Source organism: Nicotiana attenuata, chromosome 7, assembly GCF_001879085.1.
Source record: "Nicotiana attenuata strain UT chromosome 7, NIATTr2, whole genome shotgun sequence".
Classification (NCBI taxonomy): domain Eukaryota; kingdom Viridiplantae; phylum Streptophyta; class Magnoliopsida; order Solanales; family Solanaceae; genus Nicotiana; species Nicotiana attenuata.
Window position 1 is genome coordinate 54,419,446 of NC_031995.1, and position 27,444 is coordinate 54,446,889.

The 27,444-nt window shown below is 39.9% G+C and overlaps 1 pseudogene; it reads left to right on the forward strand.

The window, feature by feature from the left end:
* On the forward strand, positions 1–27,444 carry LOC109230053 (annotated as a pseudogene).

The window sequence follows — 27,444 nt, forward strand, 5'->3', positions numbered from 1 at the left end:
TAATTTCTAATTCCTAAAAGAAAGAAGAAAAAGACAAAGTGAAAAAGCGAAAAAGTGAAAAAAAAACAGCACAATTTCAATTCCAAACGTTTATTGCAAAACAGCGCTTCCTCTCCCTCTCTACCTGGGGCGGCGTTCCGGTGAAAACCCGACGGATCTCCGAGCATATCTCCACCCGGAAGTAAGTAATACTCGAATAGACCTTGTAAGCATATTCAGTCTTCGGTTCAGGACTTACAGCTTGTTTGGATGGTTGTTACCTGTTGTATTCTATCATATTGTTACTTTAAATACAATGTTTGTTTTAATTGTTACTTAAATTTTATTCTTCGTATTGTTGGTGCGTGATATCGTAAAACGATGGCACAATCTATCCATACGTTGTATTCATCAAACAATACAATACATTATAAAACAACATGTAATAACAATCTAAACAAGTTATTAGAGTTCAGGTTACTAACTCTTATTTTCTCTTGAATCTTTGTTCTTATTGGTAATATTAAAGTTTTTGATGATTCAACATTCTTCTCGCTTGCCAATTTATTTTTTGCCGGCATTGGTAAAAATTACCCCAAAAACCAGTGACGAAGCTAAATTTTTCCAAGGGTGTTCAAATTTAAAAGTAGTGAAAACATTTCCCGATAAAGGGTGTTATATACCTCTAAAACGTAATATTTTAGCTATGTATACAGTGCAATTTTTGACCACCCTTATGATCACGTGGCTTTGCCACTGCCAAAAACATTGCCTTTTTCGAGATTGTGTTTGTTCAATGTTTGTTTCAATTTTACTGATTAGTATTCTATCAGCGCCTATTTTAATTGATCTTTTCTTTGCGTGAACCACACAATATAATAAATGGACCCTAAGTAGGTTGGCAGCAAGCTTAAAATTCCTCAAACTATGTTGAATAGAGCATAAATGGATATCCGAGGACTCTTGTAGCTGTCAACTAATTTAGGATTGAGGCGCACTAGATGAATTCTGTTGACTTTTATGGTTTTGGTATAATGAAGCTGAATGATTGTTTAACCAGTTAAATTTTGAATTTCTTCTTATTATTTAACTCTTGCATGAAGATTAGTGTTTTCATAATTTGACTTTATATGTTCTTTGGATGTAAGAATGGCGTCTACTGGACAACCACAGTCAACTTTGAAGAGACCTAGTCCTGCAGTTAACAGAGAAGGAGATAAACTCATTATCACTCCTTTAGGGGCTGGGAATGAAGTGGGACGGTCCTGTGTTTACATGTCTTTCAAAGGAAAAACAGTCTTGGTTGGCTACACGTCTTTGTCATTCTTCTTCAAAATCTTTTTTTTTTGGGCCACAAGTTCTGAACTCGATTAATTACATTTGATGTTTTTTGGCAGTTTGACTGTGGCATTCATCCAGCTTACTCAGGCATGGCTGCTTTGCCGTATTTTGATGAAATTGATCCTTCAACTATTGATGTTCTTCTCATTACCCAGTAAGTTTTCTGTGCCTTAGTTCTATAATGTTCATTTTTTTGTTTGAAAGACTCTGTCTCAGTACAAGTTATTTTTTCCTTTCTATTTTCTTTTTCCAGCTTTACTCCATGACTGGCTTCTTAAACTTTTTTCTTTTGTTTATATGTTTCTCTTGGTGGATGATTTTGAATGTTGGTCCTTATTTTATTGCTTAATAGAAGTAGCATAATAGGTTTGGGAATTCAGACATTTAAATTTCAGCTTGATTTTAAGTTTTTAATACGTGCCTCCAGTGGCGGAGGCAGGATTTCCATGAAAGGCGTTCAAAAAATTATTTTGTAGCTAGTGGGAATTGAACCTATGACTTTATGGAGATTTTGAATCCCCTTGACTACTAAATTATACTTTTGAGTTGTGTTAAGGGGGTTCAAAACTTAATATATAGAGGTAAAAAACATATTTTACCTTATATATATAGTGTAATTTTTCAGCGAAGGGGGTTCGAACCCCCTTCCGCCCCCCTAAATCCGCCCCTGCATGCCTCCATTTAGGTTAATAGTGGGTTAGTCATATTGATATTAAGTGGCAATAAATTGAATGGGTATTGCATTACAGTACTACTTCTCCCAAAGTGTTCTATTGCTTAAACAAATGCAAAGCTCATCTGAGCTAAATTCACGGTGGAGCTTATTTTGACTGTATGTTGGTTTGATTCTTTATCAAGTTCATGTTGCTAAGGCTCCAGAAGAAGAGTGGTTAAGTTTCAACGCAAGACGAAACAAATTATAAAGACGAAAGAAGCTGCACAACTGAGTAGAATTAATATTATCAGCTATTATGTTTGGGCGATTCTATGTGTTCTTGGTACTTGGTAGAGCTTTTGGCAGATCTTCTTATACAAGAGGACTCAGAGAAAAAAAAAGCACTGCCATTAACCAACTAAAACACCTAATTTTTCGTTGGAAGATGGGAGGAAAAGGGCTTCTTTGATGGGGAGACAATTTAAATTAAAATGTTAAAATTAGATGATTCTTTTGTGAGGTTTAATTGCTGAAAGTTGTACCTGTAATATCCAAATTGCGCCTCTTAGTAGCCACTGTCAGTTGTTTTTTTAAGTACCTTTAGTGAAGTGACCAAAAGTACTCATATTGTTTAACTAAAGGTTAAATGTGTTTCGTCTAATATCACAAGGACTAAAATTGGACTAAAATTGGAATTAACTGGTAACGTAAGGACCAAAGGTGCTATTTTCTAATTCCTTATTGTTCTGCTCATTTAAAATGGTTCAAACATAATATGGGACAAAGGAAGTAACTTTTTATATCGTTATCGACGCTGACTCGTAATATTTTTATGTTCGTGATTACATACCTATCAGTTGAAAAAGAAGATTTTCATTTTGTGATTATACTCTCACATGTTTGGGAGTGCACAAACTTCAAATGGTATGAAGTTATCAATGGACTAGCTCATCATTATTTGAAATAATTTTTGTTATTATTAATAAAGTGGTGCAGATAGGGGGCGAATGCTTAAAAGAGCCCTTGACAAGTTATTAGAAGCAAAACGGCCAGTGTCCAGAGAAAAAAAAGCTTTACTAGTAGTTCTTTTGAATTGTCACCCACCCTTCCAATTGTGAAGTTGTGGCTTTGATTATGTCAATGGTTCCTGGATAGAGTTGTTTTTTCCATTTCAATAGTTATTTTTTGTTTTCCTTGTATTCGGTTATTGACAGTCTTGATTACAACATGTCCTCTTATTATCTTGATGTTGTTACTGCTTGTTTTCTTATTATCTTGTTGTTTGTATTGCTGGTTGTTACTGCTTTCTTTTTCTTTCCTTGAGCCGTGGGTCTATCAGAAACAACCTCTCTACCCTCAAGGTAGGCATAAGGTCTACATACACACTACCCTCCCTAGATCCCACTCATGAGATTATACTGAGTTTGTTGTTGTTGTTGTTGTAGTTATTTATCGTTTTATGTAGCCGTGGTAGGATTGACTAGTTGAGTGGAGGAAGTGGACTGATATTTTTTTTTACAATTACCACGGTGTTCGGGCGAGCTTGCATGGACCTTGACTAATTTTACCTCTCACCAGCACAAATACTAGGTAACTCTGTCCATCAAAACTTGGATAGATGGGGAGAAATCACCTAGTATTTTTGCCTCCACTGTGAATCTGGGATAGGGGAGTGGACGGATCTAGTTCATTTTATTATCTATTCTATGTGGTCCTGATTTTCAGTGAATTACTCGTGCACCCGCTAATTTTCTCCACAGTGCGTTCAAGTCCCTTGACATGCATATTAACTGTTGACCTTTTGTTTAGCTGTTTTTTTTTAATCCTGAATTTTTTTGGTTCCTTTTCCTTTTTATCTTACTCTAAATAATTGCATTAACATGCTCTAATGCTTTGCAGTTTTCACTTAGATCATGCTGCCTCCCTCCCTTATTTCCTAATTGAAAAGGTTTGTTCAGGGGTTCAAAATCTTTACTTGCAACTGTTTAGTACTTCTTTTGTTGATTCATATTAGCTTCTTTTATTTTCAGACTACATTTAAAGGGAGCGTATTTATGACTCATGCAACAAAGGCCCTGTACAAGTTGCTTTTGTCAGAGTATGTTAAAGTGAGCAGAGCCTCGGTTGAAGATATGTTGTTTGATGAACATGACATTCTTCGCTCCATGGACAAAATTGAGGTTCGTTTTCAACATCCCATGATTGATCTCCAAGCAGTGACTGATTAGTCGTCGTGCAGACACTTATGAATTTGATTAGTCATCATGTAGGCATACCATCACTTTGCATAGGGTTGTTGTATACTTGTATGTATCCCAGAGTTATGCAAATGAAATTGTTATTATTGGTGACAATCATGTCATCATGCAGACATTTATGCACTGAAAAAACATCTTTTACCTACTCTAGTATAAAGTTTCACATCGTGTTAAGTACTTTCATGGAACAGAGGTAGCACAGTCCAATTTAATTGTGGCTATCTGGCATATGAAGCATGCCCTAGATATTTTGGAGGAGATTGAGATTATGGAACCTAATGCTAAGTTATTTCTAGGATAAGGGAGCATTTAACAGATCTTGGATGTTGCAGGAGGTTTTTCTGATAAGCCAAATTATTTCTCATCATATGTATTGATGCTATTAGCTAGGATAGTAAGTTCCTATAGTATCATCGTAATAGTTATTGGGACGTGCATTTTAGTGGTGTGTGGGCTCGTATATGAAGTTTTTGGCGCCGTTGCCGGGGACTTAGAAATTAGCTACTTGACTGAGTTAAGCTTTTAATAGTTATTTGTTCAAGCTTTAATTTTCAGTTTACCTTGTTTGTGTTAACACAGGCTCTTCTCTTGAATGCGGAGTAGAAGCGCAAACAATCTACTTCCCCTTGACCCTAAGATTGAACGAACACTTCACAGAGTGAGGAGGGAAGTAGACGCAAGAACCAGAATTGAAAGAGAGTTGGACATAGTAGTCCAACCACAACCAATAGAGATGGCAGGGAATGAGGAACGCGCGGTAATTGAAGCCGAAAGGCCCAGTCTTGCTAACATGACTCAGGCTATTGTGAAGCCTGATATCACAGGGCACTTTGAACTCAAACAATACATGGTGCACCTGATCCAGTCCACAGGGCAATATGTGGGTCTACCTAGTGAAGACCCGCAGAGGCACATTCAAAATTTCTTGGAAATCACGGACACTTACAATTATCCAAATGTTTCCAAGGACTATGTTAGGCTGACACTTTTCCCCTTTTCACTGCTTGGGGACGCTAATGAGTGGTTGCAGAAGGAGCCCACAAACTCAATCCGCACTTGGGATAATCTAGCAAGGAAATTCTTAATCAAGTTTTTCCCCACTAAGAAAACAAAGATATTGAGGAGTAAAATTTTTTGGGTTCGAACAACGAGATGGCGAGACACTTCGTCAAGCATGGGAAAGGTACAAGAAGATGCTCAGAGACTGTCCACATCATTGTTAAACTGACGAGGTATTGGGTCACACTTTCGTGGATGGGTTAGATGATGCATCAAAGATGAATCTTGATTCAGCTTGTGGGGGTAGTTGCATGGCCAGACCGTACAGTGAAATCCAAATCTTGCTAAATAACTTCACTGCTAATGATCATAATTGGCAAGGTGAGGGTGATTCACGAAAGGCAATTAAGCAAAAATCAGCAGGATTACTTGAGCTCGATGACTTGTCAGCCATGAGAGTCGATATTGCAAAGTTGGCCAATCAGATGACTAGGATGACAATGCAGCAACCACAAACAATGCAACATGTACAACAAATGGCTATTTGCTGCGAATTATGTGGTGACAATCATATGAGTGACATGTGCCCCACGAATCCTGAATCCATATACTATGTGGGGCAGCAGAACAGAGGTCCACCGAATCAGCATGCACAATACAGGAATTCTTACAATCCAAATTGGAAGAATCATCCCAACTTCTCATGGGGTGGAAATCAGCCGAATTAGAATCATTATAGACCCCAAGGGAATTTCAATCCACCTCAGAAGCCACCCCAACAAATGGAAGAGAGTACAAATGATTTGCTAAAGAAGTTGTTGCTTGACAATCAGCAGCTCAGAACCGATTTCAGAAATCTTGAAAGGCAAATGGGGCAATTGGCAACGAATCAAAACACCAGACCTGCAGGCGCTCTCCCCAGTGATACAGAAAAGAATCCTCAAGTGAATGCAGTTACACTCAGAAACGGGAGGGAGCTGGAGGAAGTGCCAAAGAAAAGAAAAGACAAGGCCACACCCGAGGGGGAGTTGATACCTAAGGAAACGCATGAATCAAAGAATACTGATGCAATTCAAGAGACAGTGGAGGCTACAAGGCCACCACCACCTTTCCCCCAGAGATTGCAGAAAAAGAATGATGATCGCATGTTCAGCAAATTTCTCTCCATGTTGAGCCAGGTTCAATTAAATATTCCACTCGTTGATGTACTGCGTGAAATTCCAAAGTATGCTAAGTACATAAAAGATATAGTGGCTCACAAGAGAAGATTGACTGAATTTGAGACAGTTGCACTTACTGAGGAGTGCACCTCAAGGGTCCAGAACAAGCTTCCTCAAAAGCTTAAGGATCCTGGCAGTTTCACCATTCCTGTGCGCATTGGTAATATTGATGTGGGTCATGCTCTTTGCGATTTGGGGGCGAGTATAAATCTGATGCCCTTATCTTTGTTCAAGCAATTGGGCCTGGGAGCTCCAAGGCCAACTACTGTGATGTTGCAGCTGGCTGATAGATCAATAGCACACCCCGAGGGAGTGATTGAAGATGTGTTGCTGCAGATTGGAAAATTTATCTTCCCAACTGACTTCATTATCCTGGATTATAAGGCTGATGAATTGGTCCCAATCATATTGGGGCGACCTCTCTTGGCTACTGGTGATGCAATTATTAAAGTGAGAGAGGGAAAAATGATTTTGAGGGTGGATGATGAGGAAGCAGTCTTTAATGTGTACAAGGCAATCCAACTTCCCCGCCACTATGAGGAGCTCTCAATGATATCCGTTGTTGAGGCGGATGAGCAAATTCTTGACACGAGTGTATACCTAGACGACTCTCTAGAGAAAGCACTTATGTTGTTCAATAGCATGGGAAACGATGAGGAGGTTGAGGAGATGATGCATATCCTGGATACATCCTGTGCATGTAGAGGATACACCCCTTTGAGCCCTTGAGTAGGCCAGATGGGCCGCCCCCAAAACTAGGGCTGCTTATCGGGCGGATTGGGCGGTTATTTATTCTTAACGGTTTGGCTTATCGGCTTTTAAATGTATTAATCCGCTAGTCACCCGATAAGATATCGGGCGGATTGGTATCGGTTAAGCTCTTATCGGTGGTTATCGGGTGTCTTATCGGCTTAATTTAATCTATATTGCGTGCATTAATTGTTTTGCTGCAAATAGAAGAGGTTTAGCTTGGAACCAATCGCACACCGACAACGAGATGTTAGACTAAGCTGCATTTATTATATTGTTGGGATACAAACAATGAACTGGCACTTGGATTCGGGGAAAAGGAGTAGAGGAAAGGGCAAAAGGAAACAGAAAGTTAACGGATAAAAATATAAAAACAACAAAAAAGCAAAGCGAACGCATTTAATTGTGCTAAAATTGGCCATTAACAAAAAAGTATATCAACCACTTAATTCATTCTGATATACAAATCCACTGCGATTCACAATTACTACTGCAAAATCTTCTTATTTCTGCAAGCTTAAAAAATATACTTCCTCAGAAATAGTCCCTACAAAGACAGCCATTGGACATATATATATATATATATATATATATATATATATATATATATATATATATATATATATTCTTAACGGGTTAACGGATTATCCGTTAAGAAAATTGAATAATCCGCCCCCAAATCGATAAGCCGTTAATAAAAAAATTTCAATCCGTTCCCCGTCCGTTAAACCGTTAACCCGATACCAATAAGCCATTAAGCTTCGGTTTCGATTCGATTTTCGATTTCGGTTCGGTTTTGAACACCCCTACCCAAAACCGTCAATTGAGGAAGCTCCAAAATTGGAGCTTAAACCTTTGCCTCCTCACCTTCAATATGCTTATTTGGGTGACTCTGACACTTTCTGTTATTGTTTCTTCTGAATTGTCTAACTTGCAGGAAGAGAAGCTGTTGAGGGTGCTACGTGAGCACAAGCGAGCACTTAGGTGGACAATGTCTGACATTAAAGGCATTAGTCCAGCTTTTTGCATGCATAAAATCCTCATGGAGGAAGGACACAAGCCCAGTGTAGAGCAACAACGCCGACTCAATCCAATCATGAAAGAAGTGGTAAGAAAAGAAGTGATTAAGTGGCTTGACGCAGGTGTTGTATTTCCAATCTCAGATAGCAAATGGGTAAGCCCCGTTCAATGTGTACCTAAGAAGGAGGGATGACTGTGGTTGTTAATGAAAATAATGATTTGATTCCCACAAGAACTGTCACTGGGTGGAGGATTTGTATAGATTATAGAAAATTGAATAATGCCACCCGAAAGGACCACTTCCCTTTTCCCTTTATTGACCAAATGCTTGAAAGATTAGCTGGCCAGGAATATTACTGTTTCTTAGATGGGAAAATCACATTTACGTGTCCATATGGCACGTATGCGTTCAAGAGAATGCCCTTTGGTCTCTGTAATGCACCTGCGACTTTTCAAAGGTGTATGATGGCTATTTTTACTGATATGGTTGAAAGATTTGTAGAAGTATTCATGGATGATTTTTCTGTGTTTGGGTGCTCTTTTGATAACTGTTTAATAAATCTGGATAAAGTACTTGCTAGATGTGAAGAGACGAACCTGGTGCTAAACTGGGAAAAGTGCCACTTCATGGTACGTGAAGTTATAGTATTGGGGCACAAGGTGTCTAAAAATGGTTTGCAGGTGGACAAAGCAAAGGTGGAAGCAATTGAAAAATTGCCCCCACCAACGTCCGTCAAAGGCATTCGCAGTTTCTTGGGCCATGCAGGTTTTTATTGTCGTTTCATTAAAGATTTTTCGAAAATTGCCTTATGCAGGTTGCTTGAGAAAGATGTCTCTTTCAAGTTCGATGATGCCTGTCTGAAAGCATTTGAGGAGCTGAAGGGAAGGTTAGTGACTGCACCAATTATCATAGCCCCGGATTGGGAGCAACCCTTTGAGTTGATGTGTGATGCGAGTGACATAGCTATTGGAGCTGTTTTGGGGCAAAGGAGAAATAAAATCTTTCACTCCATCTACTATGCGAGCAAAACTCTGAATCCAGCCCAGATGAATTACACAGTTACTGAAAAGGAGTTGCTTGTAGTGGTGTGGGCGTTTGACAAGTTCAGATCATATTTTGTGGGGACCAAAGTCATCGTCTACACAGATCATTCAGCTATCAAATACTTGTTTGAGAAGAAAGACGCCAAGCCGAGACTGATTCGTTGGGTCCTTCTCTTGCAAGAGTTTGACTTAGAAATCCGAGATCGAAAAGGAACAGAGAACCAAGTGGCTGATCACTTGTCCAGATTAGAAAATCGGAGCCATGTAGCTGAAGGTGGGTCTATCAAAGAAACATTTCCTGATGAGCAGTTATTGGCAATCACCTCAAGTGAAGCCCCGTGGTATGCAAATTATGTGAATTTTATTGCAAGTGGGGTGACACCACCAGAATTGACACCTGATACTAGACGAATGTTCCTACATGATGTGAGGCTCTACATGTGGGATGAGCCATTCTTATATCGACTATGCGCAGACCAGTTGGTGCGAAAATGTGTTCCTGAGGAAGAGAGGAATGCAATATTGCATGACTGTCACGCGTCACCATACGGAGGACATCACGGTGGAGATAGAACCGCCCAGAAAGTTCTACAATCGGGTTTCTATTAGCCAAAATTGTTTAAGGATGCACATGCCTTTGTTAAAATGTGTGACAGATGCCAAAGAACCGGAACGATCACCAAGAGGCATGAGATGCCTTTGCAGAATATACTAGCAGTAGAGCTTTTTGATGTTTGGGGGATCGACTTCATGGGATATTTCCCATACTCCAATGGGCATAGGTACATCTTGGTGGGAGTGGACTACGTGTCTAGGTGGGTGGAGGCCATTGCTCTTCCCACTAATGACGCAAAGGTAGTGATGAGTTTTGTAAAGAAGCATATCTTCACACGCTTTGGAACTCCACGAGTGTTGATAAGTGACGGAGGATCGCACTTCTGCAACAAATTGCTGAATAATATCCGTGCAAAATATGGAGTCAAGCACAGGGTTTCCACAACCTATCATCCCCAAACGAGTGGTCAAGTGGAACTGTCAAACAGAGAGGTGAAGCAGATTCTGGAGAAAACAGTGAATAGAAATAGAAAGGATTGGGCTGGAAAGCTCGACGACGCATTGTGGGCATATCGAACTGCATACAAAACTCCCATAGGTACTTCTCCATATAAATTAATTTATGGGAAAGCATGTCACCTACCCGTCGAGCTTGAACACAAGGCTTATTGGGCAATTAAAAAGCTGAATATGGATATGGAGTTAGCTGGAGAGAAGAGGTTGTTGCAACTCAACGAGCTTGATGAGTTTTGATTGCACGCCTATGAAAGTGCCAAATTGTTTAAAGAGAAGACTAAGAGGTGGCATGACAAACACATCCAATATCGAGAGTTTGAGCCGGGGCAAGAAGTTCTTTTATTCAATTCGAGGTTAAAGCTTTTTCCTAGAAAGCTTAAGTCTCGTTGGTTAGGCCCTTTTGTTGTGGTGAGTGTGAAGCCTCATGAAGCTGTGGAGTTGCGGGATATGAGCTCAAGTGGTACCTTCTTGGTAAATGGCCAAAGGATAAAACATTATTGGGGTTCACGCTAAGAAGGTACCAATAATGTTTTATCCTTTGGCTTTTTCCAATAATGTTTTATCCTTTGGACTATTCAAGGGCTCAAAGGGGTGTATCCCCTGCATGTAAGCACAAGATGTATCCAGGATGTGCATCATCTCCTCAACCTCCTCATCGTTTCCCATGCTATTGAACAACATAAGTGCTTTCTCTAGAGAGTCGTCTAGGTATACACTCGTGTCAAGAATTTGCTCATCCGCCTCAACAACGGATATCATTGAGAGCTCCTCATAGTGGCGGGGAAGTTGGATTGCCTTGTACACATTAAAGACTGCTTCCTCATCATCCACCCTCAAAATTATTTTTTCCTCTCTCACTTTAATAATTGCATCACCAGTAGCCAAGAGAGGTCGCCCCAATATGATTGGGACCAGTTCGTCAGCCTCATAACCCAGGATAATGAAGTCAGTTGGGAAGATAAATTTTCCAATCTGCAGCAACACATCTTCAATCACTCCCTCGGGGTGTGCTATTGATCTATCAGCCAGCTGCAACATCACAGTAGTTGGCCTTGGAGCTCCCAGGCCCAATTGCTTGAACAAAGATAAGGGCATCAGATTTATACTCGCCCCCAAATCGCAAAGAGCACGACCCACATCAATATTACCAATGCGCACAGGAATGGTGAAACTGCCAGGATCCTTAAGCTTTTGAGGAAGCTTGTTCTGGACCCTTGAGGTGCACTCCTCAGTAAGTGCAACTGTCTCAAATTCAGTTAATCTTCTCTTGTGAGCCACTATATCTTTTATGTACTTAGCATACTTTGGAATTTCACGCAGTACATCAACGAGTGGAATATTTAATTGAACCTGGCTCAACATGGAGAGAAATTTGCTGAACATGCGATCATCATTCTTTTTCTGCAATCTCTGGGGGAAAGGTGGTGGTGGCCTTGTAGCCTCCACTGGCTCTGGAATTGCATCAGTGTTCTTTGATTCATGCGTTTCCTTAGGTATCAACTCCCCCTCGGGTGTGGCCTTGTCTTTTCTTTTCTTTGGCACTTCCTCCAGCTCTCTCCCGTTTCTGAGTGTAACTGCATTCACTTGAGGATTCTTTTCTGTATCACTGGGGAGAGCGCCTGCAGGTCTAGTGTTTTGATTCGTTGCCAACTGCCCCATTTGCATTTGAAGATTTCTGAAATGGGTTTTGAGCTGCTGATTGTCAAGCAACAACTTCTTTAGCAAATCATTTGTACTCTCTTCCATTTGTTGGGGTGGCTTCTGAGGTGGATTGAAATTCCCTTGGGGCCCATAATGATTCTGATTCGGCTGATTTCCACCCCATGAGAAGTTGGGATGATTCTTCCAATTTGGATTGTAAGAATTCCCGTATTGTGCATGCTGATTCGGTGGACCTCTGTTCTGCTGCCCTACATAGTATATGGATTTAGGATTCGTGGGGCACATGTCACTCATATGATTGTCACCACATAATTCGCAGCAAATAGCCATTTGTTGTACATGTTGCATTGTTTGTGGTTGCTGCATTGTCATCCTAGTCATCTGATTGGCCAACTTTGCAATATCGGCTCTCATGGCTGACAAGTCATCGAGCTCAAGTAATCCAACTGATTTTTGCTTAATTGCCTTTCGTGAATCACCTTCACCTTGCCAATTATGATCATTAGTAGTGAAGTTACTTAGCAAGATTTGGATTTCACTGTACGGTCTGGTCATGCAACTACCCCCACAAGCTGAATCAAGATTCATCTTTGATGCATCATCTAACCCATCCACGAAAGTGTGACCCAATACCTCGTCAGTTTGACAATGATGTGGACAGTCTCTGAGCATCTTCTTGTACCTTTCCCATACTTGACGAAGTGTCTCGCCATCTCGTTGTTCGAACCCAAGAATTTTACTCCTCAATATCTTTGTTTTCTTAGTGGGGAAAAACTTGATTAAGAATTTCCTTGCTAGATCATCCCAAGTGCAGATTGAGTTTGCGGGCTGCTTCTGCAACCACTCCTTAGCGTCCCCAAGCAGTGAAAAAGGGAATAGTGTCAGCCTTGGAAACATTTGGATAATTGTAAGTGTCCGCGATTTCCAAGAAATTCTGAATGTGCCTCTGCGGGTCTTCACTAGGTAGACCCACATATTGCCCTGTGGACTGGATCGGCTGTGTGAGCACGTGATTTTTGCCACGCTTAAATTACTCCTATAAAATTCATTAGAATTAGGAATTTTCTTTTATTCTTTGAATTTCAGGAGTTAATTGCATGATTTTGTGTCTTGTTTGCATTTTGTGTGCATTTTTAGTTGCTATAATTCATAAAAAATACAAAAATAGCACATTTGCATTTAGGATTTAATTTTATATTTTTCTTAGACTAATTAGTAATTAAGCTTGTACAAAATATAAAAATCATGAAGAAACTTTGATTTGTTTTGATTGATTTTAATTTTAGTTTTAGGTTTTTTGGTTTAATTGTAGTTTAATTAGGTAGGTTGAATTAATGTTTAGGTTTAATTTTGTTTGGTTTTTAAAGTTGAAACAATAAGTAAATAATAGATAAATGAAAAGAATTAAAAGAAAAGAGATACAAATCAGGCTGCCCTGATATTGGGCCAGTGCTAAATAGCAGCCCAAATTGGACCAAAACCCCTCCCCAAATCCGGTCGAATTCAAGCCCAAATGATTCCACCCGGTCCAGCACCTTAAATCCTCAAACGACGTCGTTTCGTGGGATTAGATCAGGACCGTCGAGGTTTCTTGATCGGACGGTCCTAAAGCTAGGGTGTCTAAGTATAAAACGTGTCCAAACCGTGCCCCCCTACCCCCTCTAACCTCCCGTCTCTCACCCCCCAAACCCTAGAGAAACCCTAGCCGCCATTGACTCCCCGACATCTCCGCCGCCCTCCGCCCTAACGCCGCCGGCCGGAAATCGCCGCGGCCGGCAGCCGGCGTCCTTTTCCGCCCAAAATTACACCTCAATCTCTCCTCGTCCTCCTCTTTCCATATCCGGTATTGGTTTTCTTCGAATCATAGCCAAAGAGCTCAAATATTGAATCTAAATTTTCCGGCCAAAACCTTACCTTGTCCAAACGGCCCAAATTCATACCCCACACTCCCCTAACCCTCCTCACCCCTAATCCCTAACCAAAATCACTCGAATCTAAGCGAAACTGGGCGGATTTTAAATCTAGGGTTCCTGGGTTTCGAGTTTGTTTTGAAAATTTTCAAAGGCGATTGATTTCTAGTTAATATTATAGGCCTATTCTCGACAGAATAGACATATAATATTAACTGGAAACCAATTTCGAAGGGAATTTCTTGTAGAGTCCAAAAATCTGTAAGTGTCTCTTCTCACTTCTATTATTCTTTTCTTTTCTTTTTGTTTTCATTAGTTAATTCGTGCTTTTGTTTTTAGTTAGCTTGTTTTCTGTGTTATTTCTGGTTTTAGTTAATTCTGATCTGATTTGTGTTGTATTTCTGTTAGTTTTAATGTTCAAATATCGGGTTAATTAGTTCAAGAGATCACTTGTTAGTTCAATAGGATTTTTTGTTAGTTTTGATTCAACATGTCTACTCTTTTCCTAGTAATAATCTGCTCGTTTCAATCCTTATGTTTAATAGTCTGATTAAGTAATTGTTATTTAGTTTTGTTTTCTGATTGTTAAGTTTTAGTTTTGTTGGTTGGTTGCAGTCGATTTAGATTCACTAGGATTAATCATAGTTAAACTTTAACTAAAATGAAGGGGTTGTTTGGGTTAGTAATTTCAGGGAGTAGTCAGGGGTAATTTGGGCATGGGAAAGGGTTGGTTTGTTAAGACATAGTAATTTTAGAACTCAAGCAAGGGTAGTTTAGGTTTTTCATAGCTAAAAGAATATCCTAGGGCCTTCTAAAAGGGGGCCTAAGTGTAAGTTTTCTGCATTTTAATGCAGTAACTTGGGTAACAAGTCATAAAATCAGGGTCTAATAGCCAATTTATGAAATAAAAAGGGGGAAAATAGGAAAATGCTTCCAGAACCTTCTGCCCCACTCCTTGCCTATAAAAGGCACCTCTAATGCCTTCTTTTACATGTTTTTAGAAGTCTGAAAATTCCCAAATCCCTGCCAGCTTTAACTTCCCCTTAAAAATCCCCTTCCTCAAGTCTGAAATTCAAATTTGAACCTCAACACTTAAGAGGTTCAAATCTGAAATCATATAGCTGTAGAAACCTTCACTTTAGATCTTAATTTCTGCCCAAAAAACCCAAAAACAACAAAAACTTCCAATAAAATTCAAAAAAAAACTGTTACATTGAAAACCTTAGGTTAATTTCGATTTTAGTTTGCTGACTTACATCTTCTAGTTCATTGTTTTGGTTGCTGAAATCATCTAAGCATTCCTGGGTTCAATCTCAAGTTGATTTGGGTGCATTTAAGCTATTTTGCTTGGTTCATTAACTGCAAAGGATCCTGTGCCATTTGACATCATTTCTAGCATTATAACATCACTCCGAGCCTCTGATTCTGCTGCTGAACTGCTGCGACCTTGCTGACAATCCATTGACCTTTGTTTTGCCCCAATTTCCAGGTACATATTCGAGCTTTGATGTGCTGTAGCTTGGATTGAAAAATGGAATAAAATGCTCCTTCATTTGCTCCAAAGTGTGTTTTGGGATGCTATGTAGGATTAGCTAAATAGATAGAAGCTGATATAGACTTAGTTACTTTATAATCATAGATTGTTATATAGGACTGTTTGTGTATAATTTGGACTGCTGTTTGTATTAATTGTTATTGTTAAACATTAGCATAAGTGCAGAAATTAAGGTCAGGTATTCGTGTGGAGTTAATAATTGAGGACGGCCAAGTAGTTTACCATGTTCCATTTTTTTTATAATGCATCTCATCTACTGTTGCAATTAAATAGAGATGGATATATAGGAGTGCTGGAATTGGATATACGGACTGGATATATATATAAATGGGACTGGACTCGAACTGGAATAAGTCATAATTCGAGTTCCATATTGCTTATTCAATAGTATTGGCTTTGACATGTTCAATTTTAGCAGGATCAACATTAAACTAGTTCTGATTTTAACATTAAATTTCAGCATGTTCAGCATATTCAATTATTTTCAGAAAGTAGTCACAATTTCTGCATAAAAATTTTCTTTGTTAAAATTTATAAGGTTGAAATTTTCTTTAAGTTGAGTTTAAGTTGAATTGGGCTATTAAGAGGCCCAAACATGGCAAATGCTGAAAATTGGCCTATATAAATCAATTCCATATATAACTAGGCTTTGGGCCAATTCCCAGAAGCCCAATGCAGGCTCCCTTCGCAGACTGCTATTGCCATAGACCTGGGCCAACTTCTCAGGGCCCAAAAATCGCTAGAAGTCAAAAAAAAAAAACTCCTTTTAAAAATTATGTTAGGAATAGGGGATTAATTTGCAAATATAAATTTGTGTTTCGAGTTAGGTGGTGGGTTCAAATTAAGAGGGTCCTCCCTTTTGTTTGAATTCAGACTTGAATTCGAGGCTCGAATTTATAAATGTAAATTAATTAGACCCTTTTAGAGACAAATAATAAATAGAAAAATTGTAGTCGCTTTAGGTTGGCCTTTAAATAAAAATGAGATGAGCCTCGCCAAACAAAACCCATAAACTGCGGGGCCTCATTAAACGTCTATATAAAAATACTTAGAATTTGGGGCGTGCCGTTTAGCGAATTTCACGGCCTCCCACGAAGATAATAACCCGTTAGTCGCTTTAGGTGCGTTTTAATAATATTACCTTCTTAAATTCGGGTGTGCATTTCATGCAACCCAAATCCAAATCCCAAAACGTTGAATAAGAATATGTCGAGGATCCGGGTGCATTTCATATGACGTGATCCAAAAACACGTTCTTAAACGGCGTTCACTTTCCTAAAAATCAATTAAAAGCGGTAAATAATCTTAAAATTGCACTATAGGTTGGGACATGCAAAAATTAGATTTTTAGTCAATCATAATAATTTAAGCGACCGTGCTAGAACCACGGGATCCGGGGGTGCCTAACACCTTCCCTCGGGTCAACAGAATTCCTTATTCAGAATTTCTGGTTCGCAGACTCCAATTGGGAAGTCAAAATTTTCCTCGATTTGGGATTTAAATTAAATCGGTGACTTGGGACACCAAAAGCCAATCCTATCCCAAGTGGCGACTCTAAAAATAAATAAATAATCCCATTTCGAATAATGTCACTTTAAATGGAAAAACTCCCTTATACATTATCCTTCGGGGTAGGTGTGTAAAAAGGAGGTGTGACAAGCTGCACTATGTATTGTTTGAGTTCAAAGTGCCCTGTTATATAGGCTTCACAATAGCCTGAGTCATGTTAGCAAGACTGGGCCTTGCGGCTTCAATCACCGCGCGTTCCTCATTCCCTGCCATCTCTATTGGCTGTGGTTGGACTACTATGTCCAACTCTCTTTCAATTCTGGCTCTTGCGTCTACTTTCCTCCTCACTCTGTGAAGTGTTCGTTCAATCTCAGGATCAAGGGGAAGTAGATTGTTTGCGCTTCTACTCCGCATTCAAGAGAAGAGCCTGTGTTAACACAAACAAGGTAAACTGAAAATTAAAGCTTGAACAAATAACTAATAAAAGCTTAACTCAGTCAAGTAGCTAATTTCTAAGTCCCCGGCAACGGCGCCAAAAATTTGTTGCGACCAAAACACTCACGCAAGTGCACGTGATCATCAAGTAATAAAGTAGTGAGTAGAGTATCGTTCGCACGAAGACTTGTGATTAACTATTGACTGATTTAAACTCAATTAACTTATCGATCCAAGAGATTTTTCACAAAGGATATTCGTCTTTAATTTACTACCTAAAATATCAATTAATAAACTAACTAAAATAATCAACCAAACAAATAGCAATTTCGAATGACAAGCAGTAGGGGAGAATATTCCAGGGTCACGGGCTAGTTAGCAATCATGTTGCGTTCTTAGCTTAAAATAACTAATCGATTTATCTGGGTTGTTGATTGACAGGGTTAATATTGCTCATAAGAATCTGTCGAGTTCTTACTCGCCTATTCAAGTTAACTTAATGCCTATATGTCTATGGAATTAAAATTAACAAGAATGCATTTATAAATCCTGTATTTCAACCAACCAAGGCAATTAGGTATATGTCTATCCTAATTGCGAATCCATCCCCGATGCCCAGGTTCAAGAACTTGCTCTATTTAATTCTATATGCAATCCAAAGTTCCCACTTTCGAGTTCAACTATAGATTCGTAGATAATATTCCACTGTTAGCTACTCAGCAAAATAATTGAGAACAGAATTAAATAAACAACCCAATATGATTAAACCAACTTTGTTAAATTAAACGCTGAACAACAACAATCATGTTTCACCTATGACCCTAGAACAATAGGTTTTAGCCACTCATAGCAGTGTTCATCTCAATAATGTTTAATTTCATTCAAAACGTAAAAAACAAGAAGAAGAAAAGAAGAACTTTGGATTTTCCTCCTTGCCTCCTGCCTCTATGTTCCTTGCACTAAACTATGAAAACCTTGATATACATTCCTCGGGCGAGCTTGACTTTATATAGGTTAAGTGAAATTTCCTTCAGATTTCCAATTTTGCCCCTAACAAGTCTTTTCCAGAACTGGGACTAGCGCGAACGCGCTAATGCTCGCGCCAGAGCTCGCGCTAGTCGACTGACATTCTGCCTCCCGTATCTAGACTAGCGCGATCGCGCTACTGCTCGCGCTAGTCTGGATCTTTATTTCCTCATTTTTTTTGTCTAGTCTTCGCGCACACTTAGCTCCGAGGGATATTTCTTGCTCCAAATTAGCTCCAATCACAACTTTAAGGCATCACATAGGCTCCTCATCCTGCAATGTGTAAAATTCACAATTAGAGCCCATTTTTCACCATTTAACCACATTATGACATTGGAATATAATCAAGCGGGAGCATAAACAATCGCTAAATTACCTAGATCTAGCCTATTATCACATACCTTATCAAAAAAGTAGTTGTCTTAATGGGAGAAATCCCTTTTCTTGAAAATAAGTATGATATAGTTACTAATCTCTCAAAAAATAACTTTTTCCTAAAAAAAAGTATGGTATAGTTACTGCGTCAAGTGTAGAGGTTGAATATATGGATGTACATTGATTTCATATTAGCTTCTGTGGTTAAAGTAGTTGCAAGAGGAGGTGAAGTTTAGGACAGCGATGCAGATTAAGCTGATTTAAGATAATCAAATTGCAATTCATATTGCTTTTAAGCCAATATTTTCATCTGCAAGAAAATACAGTTTCAGTGTATCTCTTCATTATTTTTGTTAGCTTACTTAGTTGGCAGATATACCCCCAAAGCTCTCCTGAGACAAGTATATTTGTGGTAAGTACATGCGCTTCAGGTCATTTTAGAAGGTATTACATTTGGTGTTCTTTATAGTTTTATGTCAAATATGCCGAGAGATATTTACTTTTACATGCAAAAAATCTTTGGAGGGTCATTTTCTTCTACTCAAATTGTAAAGGGTTACGTTGAACCATTTCCTATGGTCAACATCTAGAATGTTAGAAATACTTGTTAGTAATTATGATACTTCCCTTTATTTCATGTACCCTAGATTCCTATATGAGGAGCTCTTTCCTATACGCTTTCTTCACTAATTCAATGGTAGCTTCTCTTTTCTCATGTAATTAAACATTTTTACATGAAAATAAGTTCATATGAAGCAACATGTTCGAACCCTGCCCCAGACAATAGCTTGGTATTTAAGTTGGGGAGTAGAGGGGTGGGCCCATCATCCACTTGGCTTCAAACCGTGACCACTGACCTCGAGAATTTCTCAATTATCAAAATAAAGTTTAAAATAAATCAATATAAAAACCGATTTGCTAAAGTATTAAATTGTGGTGGAATAGGTGGCATGGAGGCGGGGTTGGGGTGTAGGTGTGGTGTTATTGGCGGGATGAGTAGAGTATAGCTAATTTTGGGATGCGATGGAAACATTAACACAAAAAAGTTTCCCTGGCCAATGAACTGGAATATGGAATCAAGGCAATATGTTATTTCTTCACCGAGAAGGTAGGATTCTGCAGTGGAAATTTAAATCTTATGGACTCTTTTGGTTTCCCTTTTGTTTAATTGTCGCGAAGAGTGTTAAATGTAACTTAGAATAAAATGATTCTTAGAGAAGCAGTTGATGATAGATTGTTCTTTTCATTTAGCTTCAGACCTTTGTGTGTATTCGCTGTAGCGTCTGGGTTCCATGAAATGAATATAATTAATCTTCTTACTGGTTATCAAATAAATTAATATTTTTACCAAGAAAAAGGATAGATTGTGCCTTGAATATGCCTTCATGCCCCATTGGACATCTGCAATCTGGGAGAAATACATGCAGTTTATGAATGTCAGAGAGTATAGGCACTAATTCATGTTTTGATTAGACCAGTTTTATGGTTATTGTTTTTCTTTTCTTATTTCATATTGTAGAGAACCATGTTTTTGTGCAGGTTCACCACTTTGTTACATTTTTCATGCCACTTGTATACTGGATTTTCCCCACCATATCAATGAATTATCACTTTATCATTCTTTTGCTACATATACGGCTAGGGTTATTTTGACATGTGAAAACTTGTTCTGTAGGTTATCGACTTCCATCAGACTATGGAAGTAAATGGCATTCGCTTTTGGTGTTATACTGCCGGTCATGTCCTTGGTGCTGCCATGTTTATGGTTGATATTGCTGGTGTTGGAGTTCTCTATACAGGAGACTACTCCCGTGAAGAAGACAGGCATCTCCGTGCTGCTGAGACCCCAGAATTTTCTCCATATATTTGCATTATAGAATCAACTTATGGTGTTCAACTCCATGTGCCACGTCAGATAAGAGAGAATTTTTTTCACTGATGTGATACACTCAACACTCATGCAAGGCGGTCGGGTGCTGATTCTTGCTTTCGCCTTGGGGCGTGCACAAGAACTTGTCCTTATCCTGGAGGAATATTGGTCTAACCATCCTGAACTTGCTAATTTCCCCATATATTATGCTTCTCCACTTGCAAGAAAGTGTATGTCTGTCTATGAGAGTTACATCAATTCCATGAATGAAAGGATCCGCAATCAGTTTGTCAGCAGCTCAAATCCCTTCAGATTCCAACATATTTCTTGCCTGAACAGCATTGAAGATTTTATAGACAACAAACCATGTGCGGTGATGGCTGTCACGACCCATTTCCACAATAGGTCATGGTGGCGCCCAACACCATTGCCGGGCAAGCCCACGCGGAATATAAATAAGTTCTCATTTTACCTTTACCAACTAATTTCAGAAATCTCTTAAATTAAGGTTAAAACAAGTAATAACCAGTAAGGTACCCAAAATAATTATACAAATCCCAAAAGAATATTCTACTAAAGTGTGTGCCAAGATCCGGTGTCACAAGTTATGGGCAACTAGTAGAATATACAAAAGAACAATTCTATCCTACTGTCCGAAATAGAATAGACAGCAAAAATAAATAAGAGAAACTCCATCAAGCTGCTGAACGGCACAGGAGGGGAGCAGCTCACTGTGGAAGTCTCGGGATAGGCTCAATGATATGCACTAGACTGATAGCCAGATGTACCTGCCACAGATCCTGTATAATTAAGTACAAAAGCGTAGTATGAGTACATAAACAATATGTACCTAGTAAGTATCTTGTCTAATCTCGAAGAAGTAGAGACGAGAAGTCGACTTGACACTTACTAGGGTCAAATAATATGAGATATGAATAATATTGTGCATGGATAAAAGCAAATGAATAGCAGTATATAGCAAGAACTAACAGGTTCTCTCCTAAGTAATGTCACCACTGGCAACTTTCATTTCAAGTCAAGTAATAATCTCAATCATAGAAATTACGGGGTAAAGCAGGCACAAATAGTGCCGAGGTCGTACGGCCCGATCCAACATAAAGTAAATTGTGCACTACCGAGGGTCGAGCGTGCATCTATTACCCCGCTCGCGAATCAACCATGCGACGCGGTCACATGTAATTAAACACATCAACAGGCAGACAATAACATATAACTGAGAAGCAATTACTCATTGCATTATCATCTTCTCTTTTAAAAGTCAAGAATGGTCATGTTCCTCTTAATTAATCTCATTTATCATAATCACCACGATTAAACAATCCAAATTAAACATAGAGTTGCAAGAATACCACATAAAGCATGCCTTTGGGTCCTAAAGTACCCGGACTTAGCACAATAGTAGCTACGCACGGACCCTCGTCAACTAGTGCGTACGTAGCCCCGACATTTAATAGCAAATTATTAGATTACATCACCTATAGGGACAATTCCCTCTTACAAGGTTAGATAGGAGACTCACCTCGCTCCAAAGTGCACTTCCAATACCAAGAAGGAGCCCGAACTCTCAATTTGGAGCCGAACAATCCAAAACTAGATAAACGTGGTAGGAACTAGTCAATACAAGCTTACAAGATCATATTCTAACTATTTAAGCAACTCCCCACCCTTAAACACAAGTTTCCTAAAATCCGACCCCGGGCCCACGTGCCCGGATTCCAAAAACTTTCAAGGGAAGTTGTTCTTCATAACCCAAGGATCAATAATATATGATTTCTAATTCATTTCATAACAATTTTCGTGGTCAAATCTAACTTTTGTCAAAACCCTATGTTTTTTCTCTAACCCCATGATTTTACCTTAATACTAGTGTTTAATCTACCTAAGATACAAGTATTAAGCCAACAATAGGTAGAATAAACTTACCTCAAGATGCTAGGTGAAGGTCTTCTCTCAAAAGCTCTAAAATCGCCCAATGGAGGAGTGAAATATGGAAAAGTTCGACTTAGAACCCGCAATAAATGAAGCTCACTGCTTCAGCAATTTCCGCATTTGCGGTCCCGCATCTGCGAGGAAGAGACCGCATCTGCGGAAGTTGGCCAAAAGGGCTGGGACCGCTTCTGCGGTCTTGTAGCCGCTTCTGCGGCTTGGAAGCCGCTTCTGCGATTTTGGGCTTGGCCGCATCTCCGAGGGGACGACCGCTTCTGCGGTCCTGCACCTGCGGCCAACCAACCGCAGGTGCGGTTATGACAGAAGCAGCAGCTTCAGCACTTCCAACTTTTTCAACTTCACTCGAGCCTCGTTCGTTTGACGCTCGGGGCTCCCGTGCCCCGTCCGAACATACCGACAAGTCCGAAATCATGAAAAGGACCTGCTCGAGCCTTCGGAATGCCCGAAACAACGCTAAATCTAAGAATCACCCCGTAAAACCAATTGAATCAAACTTATGAACTTCAAGTTCTTAATTCTCCTCTAACGAGCCGAAACGCACTTAAACCACTCGGATTGACACCAACTTTTGCGGGCAAGTCTTAAATATTATATTGGACCTGTCCTAGGCTCCTGAATCAATCCACGAGCCCGATAAAAATGTGATAAATCATTATTTAGTTTCTTTAAATCCTTGGAATTTCAGTTTAACAATTTCTAATAAAAATTCACTACTCGGCCTAGGGACCTCAGAATTTGATTCCGAGCATATGCCCAGGTCCCATATTTTCCTACGGACCTCCAGGACCATCAAAACACGAATCCGGGCCCGTTTGCTAAAAATGTTGACCAAAGTCAAACTTAGCTTTTTTATGAAATTCTTAAGGAATCAAATGAGCATATATCAACCCAAATTCGTCCAAATCCCGAACCAACCATCCCCGCGGGTCATAATTTAGTTAAAGCAAGCACGGAAAGTTTTATTTGGGGGAACGGGGTTCTAAAAAGCAAAACGATCGGTCGGGTCGTTACATCCTCCACCTCTTAAACAAACGTTCGTCCTCGAACAAACATAGAAAAGTACCTGAGATGCTGAATAAAGAGGGTATCTGCTTCGCATGTCCTCCTCGAACTCCCAGGTCGCCTCCTCGACTGGTTGGCCCCTCCACTGGACCTTTACCGCTGAAATCCTCTTGGATCTTAACTGGTGATCCTGCCTATCAGTAATGGCAACTGGCTCCTCCTCGTAACTCAGGCTCTCATCCAACTGAATAGTACTGAAGTCTAACACATGGGACAGGTCGGCGTAATACTTCCGGAGCATGGACACGTGGAAAACTGGATGAACTCCCGATAAACTGGGGGGCAAAGCAAGCTCGTAAGCAACCTCCCCAACTCGCCTCAACACCTCAAATGGGCCAATAAACCTTGGGCTCAGCTTGCCCTTCTTCCCGAACCTCATGACACCTTTCATTGGCGAGACTTTCAAGAGGACTTTCTCGCCAACCATGAATGATACATCACGCGCCTTCTGATCTGCATGGCTCTTCTGTCTGGACTGTGCTGTGCGAAGTCTTTCCTGAATTAGCTTCACCTTCTCCAAGGCATCTTTCACCAGATTCGTACCATACAACTTAGCCTCCCCAGGCTCAAACCACCCGATCGGAGAACGACATCGCCGATTGTATAAAGCCTCATATGGGGCCATCTCAATGCTGGACTGATAACTATTGTTGTAAGCAAACTCTGCCAAAGGCAAGAATCCCACTGACCCCCAAAGTCAATCACACATGCTCTAAGCATGTCCGCCAAGATCTGAACTGTCCGCTCCGACTGCGCGTCTATCTGTGGATAAAATATTGTGCTAAGCTCCATACGGGTCCCCAAATCATCATGAACAGCTTTCCAGAAATGAGAAGTGAATTGAGGGCCCCTATCTGATATGATGGAAACAGCCACGTCGTGCAACCGGACTATCTCAAAAATGTAAATCCGAGCCAACCTCTCTGAAGAGTAAGTAGTCACAATCGGAATAAAGTGTGCCGACTTGGTCAACCTGTCAACAATGACCCATACTGCATCAAACTTCTGCAAGGTCCGGGGTAATCCCACTACAAAGTCCATAGTGATGCGCTCCCATTTCCACTCAGGAATGGGCATTCGCTGAAGTAGGCCACCTGGCCTCTGGTGCTCATACTTGACCTGTTGACAATTCAAACACTTAGCCAAAGAAGGAAATCTTCATTTAAGCCAAAGAAGGATGTCAGCACCTCAGATAGTGGATGACTATTCCAGATTTACTTGGACCTTGTTCCTCAGAACAAAAGTTGAAATCTTTGAAGTTTTTGTAGCATTTGTGAAGAAAATTCAAGTGAAGATTAATTCAAAAGTAGCCTGCATAAGATCAGATCATGGGATAGAATTTGACAATGCTAAGTTTGATGATTTTTGCAACGAGAACGGCATTACCCATAACATCTCTGCCCCCAAAACTCCACAGCAAAATGGAGTTGTGGAAAGGAAGAATAGAACTCTTGAAGAAATGGCAAGGACAATGTTGATCGATAGTGGGATAGCAAAGAACTTCTAGGTTGAAGCTGTTAACACTGCCTGCTACTTGGTGAACAGGTGCATGATCAGGTCTCTCTTGAACAAAACTCCCTATGAGTTGCTGAATGGATGGAAGCCCAAGCTAACTCATTTAAGAACATTTGGGTGCAAATGCTATGTTCTCAACAATGAAAAGGATTAGCTTAGAAAATTCGATGCCAAAAGTGATTAAGGAATCTTCTTGGGATATTCCTCTCAAAGTAAAGCCTACAAGGTCTACAATAAGAGAACTCTGTGTGTAGAAGAGAGTGTACATGTAATCTTTGACGAGTCCTATCCTTCTTGTGAGAGAAGTAACAATGGTGATCAAGATGGAGAGCCCTTGTCAGTTCCAGGTGAAGTCAAAGATATGGGAAACGGAAAGGCAGACTTGATGAGTCAAGTAAAGGAGCCAAGTGAAGATAATGAAGTTTCTTCAGTTGGAGAGGAACCAGGTGCCACAATCACAACCACTGAAGCTGAAGAAAGAGTGGTTGATGCAGTTCAAGGTACTCCACAGGTCGCGAAGAGAAGAATGAAAGAAAACCAGTCAGACTTACCCAGCTCCTCTACGAATGAGATTCAAGTGCCCAACTGGAAACACAAAAGCTCCCATCCTCTTGATAACATAATCACCCCTCTAGATTCAGGAGTACAACCAGATCAAAAGCCAGAAATTCACTTGCCTTCTCAGCCTTTCTTTCCCAAATAGAACCCAAAAACATCAAGGAAGCCCTAAAGGATGCAGACTGGATCACTGCCATGCAAGATGAGCTGCATCAGTTCAGAAGGAACAATGTATGGCACCTGGTACCTACACCCTCAGATAGAACAACCATAGGAACCAGATGGGTATTCAGGAATAAGCTTGATGAACATGGAAACACTACAAGGAACAAGGCTAGGCTAGTGGTTCAAGGTTACAATCAGGAGGAAGGAATTGATTATGATGAGACCTTTCCTCCTGTTTCTCGCATGGTAGCTATCAGAATCCTCATTGCATTTGCATCACATAAGGAATTCACTCTGTTCCAAATGGATGTCAAAAGTGCATTTCTGAATAGATTCCTTAAGGAAGAAGTCTATGTAAAGCAACCTCCGGGTTTTGAATGTCATGAACATTCTGAATATGTGTTTAAATTGGACAAGGCACTGTATGGGTTGAAGCAAGCTCCCCGAGCTTGGTATGAAAGACTGTCAAAGTTTCTCTTAGAAAATGGTTTCACAAGAGGAAGAATTGACAGCACTTTATTTCTAAAGAAATGAGGGAGGAACCTGCTCATCGTTCAGGTATATGTTGATGATATCATTTTTGGGGCAACAACTAATTCACTGTGTGAAGAATTTGCAAAACTCATGGGAAGTGAGTTTGAGATAAGCATGATGGGTGAGTTGAACTTCTTCTTGGGTCTTCAAGTGAAGCAGTCCACAAATGGTACATTCATCTGCCAGCAGAAATACATTAAGGAGCTTCTGAAGAGGTTTGATATGGAAGCATCAAAAGTAATTGACACTCCCATTGCCACTGCCACTCGACTAGACATGGATGAATCTGGCTCTCCTGTAAATCAAACCATGTATAGAGGCATTATTGGGTCTCTTCTCTATCTCACTGCCGACAGACCTGATATTGTCTTTAGTGTAGGGCTATGTGCAAGGTTTCAGTCAAATCCCAAGGAATCTCATCTAAAGGCTGCCAAAAGAATTTTGAGATATCTTAAGGGAACACAGGACCTGGTCCTGTACTACCCTTCAGGTGATAATTTTAATAGTGTTGGGTATGCTGATGCTGATTATGCAGGTTATCTTGTGGACAGGAAAAGTACTTCTGTAATGGATCACTTTCTAAGATCATGTCTCATATCATGAGGACAAGGAAGCAAAACTCAGTAGCTCTCTCAACAGCTGAAGCAGAATATTTTGTTGCAGCTTCCTACTGTGCTCAGCTCTTATGAATCAAACAACAATTGGAAGATTTTGGTGTGTACACTTCCTCTCTTATGTGACAACACCAGTGCACTCAACATGGCCAAAAACCCGATTCAACACAAAATAACCAAGCACATTGATGTGAGACATCATTTTCTGAGAGACAATATGGAGAAAGGGCTTATCTGCATGAAGTTTTGCAGTACAGAAGACCAAAATGCAGATATCTTCACCAAAGCACTGAGCAGAGAACATTTTGAGAGAAATAGGCTGGAGCTAGGACTAATAAAGCCCAATTGA